Source organism: Arachis duranensis, chromosome 8 (assembly GCF_000817695.3).
Source record: "Arachis duranensis cultivar V14167 chromosome 8, aradu.V14167.gnm2.J7QH, whole genome shotgun sequence".
NCBI classification, from domain to species: Eukaryota; Viridiplantae; Streptophyta; class Magnoliopsida; order Fabales; family Fabaceae; genus Arachis; species Arachis duranensis.
Window position 1 is genome coordinate 23650047 of NC_029779.3, and position 4756 is coordinate 23654802.

Sequence of the window (4756 nt, forward strand, 5' to 3'; positions counted from 1 at the left end):
GTTAGTGACAGACGCAAAAGAATCATTGGATTCTATTCCGGTCTGATTGAGAACCGACAGATGGAATGCCGTGCCGTGACAGGGCATTAGGAATCGTTCCAATGAGAGGATGGGAGGTAGCCATTGACAACGGTGAAACCCTACATACAGCTTGCCATGGAAGGAGACTGGCGTGACTGAAGAAGAAGACAGTAGGAAAGCAGAGATTCAGAAGATGGAGCATCTCCAAACCTATACCTATTCTCCATTACTGCAAAACAGGTAATCATTTCATGTTCTTTTGCTTTTCACAATCAATCCTGATAATTTCTGATATCCTGACTAAGATTTACAAGATAACCATAGCTTGCTTCAAGCCGACAATCTCTGTGGGATCGACCCTTGCTCACGCAAGGTATTACTTGGACGACCCAGTACACTTGTTGGTTAGTTGTGCGGAGTTGCAAAAGTGTTATTGCAATTTCGTGCACCAGTTATTGAGTTTAATTTTCTTGTTAATAGTTTTGCTAATATGTGAGTTTATTTCTTCCAGTTAAACCTCTTTGATGCTGGATCAGTGGTGCGTCCAAATTTCAGCCAATATCACAGACATGTTATGAATTATCAGTTCAGGGAACCAGCAGCAGGGGATAGTTTTTTGGGTATATAGTTACAGAATATCGTTGTAAAGATGAGTTTTTTGGGTGTATTTCTGAATTTTCTTGTGTTTGGCATTTTACATTTATATATTTTCAGATGCTGCTGTCTTATGTTAGAAATTATTGTTTTATTTAGTTTTTATGGTTTAAGGGTTTAGGGTTTAGGGTTTAGGGTTTTAGGGTTTAGGGTTTAAGGTTTTAGAGATCCAACATAAGGGGATAGAAGTTTGCGTGTATATTGAACTTGCATTGGGTGTAAAATTTCATGTTTTGGGTGTATATCTGCTTTGATGTTTTCCTTCATATTTTAGAACCTGTAATTTAGACTTTTTGAATACAGGAAAGATAGTCACTAGAAATTTCATGTTTGGGTTTAGGGTTTAGGGTTTTATGATTTAGGGTTTAGGATTTTAGATTTTAGGGTTTTAGGGTTTATGGTTTTAAGGTTTTAGGGATCCAACATAAAGGGATAGAAGTTTGGATGTATATTGAATTTTCTTTGGGTGTAAAATTTCATATTTTGGGTGTATATCTGGTTTGATGTTTTCCTTCATTTTTTAGAAACCTGTAATTTAGACCTTTTGAATACAACAGAGACAGTTTAATTATGAAAAAAAAAATTATAATAAAATTGGATTATATTGGCAAAATTTTACACCAAGTGTTCAAATTATTACAAGACTACATAACAGTTAGATTAATCAGTATCAATATCATTAGAATCTATCTGACAATAAGGACTCAACAACAGTAAGGATGGCTTGGACAATCTTATTACATCACTTCCTCTAATGGCTTCAACTCTGTCTTGATTCATTTCATGGAATAGAATCCGGAAAGCATATTCTACTCTAAAGTGGCCCACCTCGTCCTACAGTTTAAAAGAATATTTTTTTAATCAACCATGTTAATTTGGTAAAGTAATAGAGAGTAAACACAATTACCTGAGTCTAATTGTCCCACTCATACTTTTCCCTTTTAACGTTTTCAGGCTGAATTATTTCAAGCCACTTCTTCATTACATAAATAGCACAATCATAGTTGAAAAACAAAAAATAAATTAGCATATTACATATAGGAAAGATTACTTTTTAGAGTGAAAGATTTAAACCTTATTTTTTGGCCTAAGATGGTTCAATTTCCTGATCCTTTTTCTTGAGAAGTTCCCCTCTAGCATATACCCTCATTCTTGAAATTACATATCCCTTAAAACACAAAACAAATCAAAATATATGAATAAATTAAATAAAAAAATACACCCAAGAAATCACAAACTACCCCTTATGTTGAACAGAAATACACCCAAATATTAAAATACAAAACACATAAACAACTTACAACAAATTTGTTTGGCTTCATTCTGCCTTCAGAGGGACATGTCTTGTGATACGGATCAAGTATATAAAATTTTCTATTTCTTACATCAGCTACCCATAGCCACCAATGCTCTGAATAGCAAATAGGTGCAAAAATCTGAAACATGTCCACATTGAACAGTGTTTTAGTTTAATTGGCACATAAGTAAAGAATTGTGATAAGAAGTTTTAGAAACAAAAACTTACATATTGATGTGATGCTAATTTTTTGAGGTTCAAAAACGGTATAAACATTGGGTAGACCTTAACCCTAAATGGCTTTGGGGTTTTAGGCTGTAAGAATTCGCCACCTGAATGATTTCCAATGGCCATGTTCTGCAACATTTGTGAAACACCAAATGAAATAATTAATACACCCAAATGAATACAAAAAATACACCCAAGGTTGAATTGAAGTACACCTTACCACAATATCGGGGGGAGACAGTATATTTCTTCTTGAAATCTTTTAATGTTTTGTTGGTTTAGGATCAGACACATGGTAGTCACAATCTAGAAAAAATAACCAAAATCAATTTACATGAATTGCAATTACATTTCATGATAAAATCATTAACGTTATTCTAATATTACCTCAGCTTCTATATGTGTATCAGCTTTCAGAGATACAAAGTGGATTTTTGACAAAATGAATCGATCTTGGGCTTTGAGGGTGCACACGGCATCATACTCATTAGTGCTTCCGTTTCCGTATGTCTTCACACCTGTCGCCCAGAGGTAACATTTCTCTTTCATTTCAGCCGAGATCTCGTTGCTCTTCAGAGGAGTTTCAAACTTTTCAAAACTTTCTTCGCCACTCTGCTTTTCAATCTGTGGACTTTTATCTTCTGCATAATCCAATGTTGTTTTCACCCCACTGTTTGTATTTTTTTCCACCAATTTCCCTAATTGTTCGATTAGTTTTGGTGTTTCAGAAGTTTTTGCCCTCTGCCCCTCTTACGTTGCTGCTTCTTCTTGGCTTGAATCCGTCAAGCCAAAGCTGAATGATGGCATCGAACCTTCTTTAGGAATGTAGGATGTTGTCCGTGCCATCATCATCAGTGCAGCAACGTCTTCTGGGGCTGGATTACTACGTGATGACATATAACGTACTATAAGAATAAGAATAGACGAATGATATTCAAAACCAAATTTTTCTTTGCTGAACTTACATTTTGGATGGAGCTGGTGGAACCGTGGGTGTGCTTTCATCAGGTTTTGGGGTTCTGTAGTGCTGCAGGATTAGATAAAACGAATCATATTATAAAAAAACCAGTTACAGATCTTATGTGAAGATATACACCCAAGTAAGTAAAATATACACCCCAACAAGGACAATATACACCCAAACAATAACCAAATATACCCCAATATTATTCCTTATTTTTTTGTTCTTTCTTCATTAATTTTCTCACTTGGAGACTTTGCAGGGGTTGGTTCAATTTCTGGCACAGGGGTTGTCTGGGACAGAGGTACATAAACTTGAATCGAAACTCTAAACAAGACAAAATAAAAAGTTAAGAAAGCCCGTGAAAATTCATGATTATAAGGTTGAAATTTACTTGTAAAACTCACATTGAAAGCGCTTCAGTTTGTGACTGTGTCTCTACGCGCACAACCATCATGTTATGTTCAGCTTGGTCATTGGCTGATTCTTCTACCAGACTCAACCTGAAATACACCTAAAGAAAGTCAAAATACAGCTGAAGCATTCAAAAGAAACACATGCTTTGTTTTTTGAGAACTTACGTAGTTGCAGTTTTTGCTTTTTTTCCTGCCTTTTTTTCTTGAATAAAACATTAAATAACTTTTTTTTCTAAAAAAAATATATACAGAATTAGAAGCAGAAGGTAATAAAAGATAAAAGCAACCGGTATTAGAAAGAGAAATTACATGCTATCCACCGGTTTGTTTATGTTGTTTTGATCTGTGTGTCCTTGAGACAAAGGATCATTCTCACTTCCTAAGTTCACCTCCGGTATTCTAAATATAGAATAGATATCATTCAGTAAAAATATCATACGGTTAAATCAGGATAACAAGATTTTATCAAATAAAGGTTCTTACGTTTCGGATAAGTCATAGTGATCTGCTGTCAATGGCAGCGGAGCTCCCTTCTTCTTGGAAAACCAAAACACCTTAGAATGCGTACTACACACCCAAAAATAACAAACCCCTGTGCAATAGCTTTTTTATTGGTTTTCTTCTTTTTTGATTTCCTTAAGAATTCTTCTAATACTTCAGTTTCAATTTTAGATCTGGCAGTACATGCATAAAAGAACATGTTAACAAATATAATTTTGATAATAAACGGTAATATAGCTTTACAAAGTATCTTACCCATCATATGATTGAGTTTGTTCAGGAGACAAATCCTCAACAACTTGCTTTCTCTTTTTGGATTTTGCCCTGGTAAAAAAAAAGTATGAATAAAAAAAAACAAAATAAAATTGATGATAAAATACTATCCAAAGCAGTGCTTACTTTTGGGGTGTTCTCTGAATTTTTTCTTTGTTTTTTGTTTTTTTATTGGTGATGATTCTTCGCTTCTGAAAGTTAATAAGAAACACTCTGTTAAAACATGAAATTTTGAGAATAAACGGAAAAGAAAATGATGATAATTTCAGAACATTACTTATCATTCGATTCAGTTTCTAAATCGGAATCCTCCTGAATCTTCTTCCTTTTTTTGGATTCCATTTTAGAAGGCAAACAATCATTAGTAAAAAACACCCTAAAAGTGATAAAATACACCCTAAAACT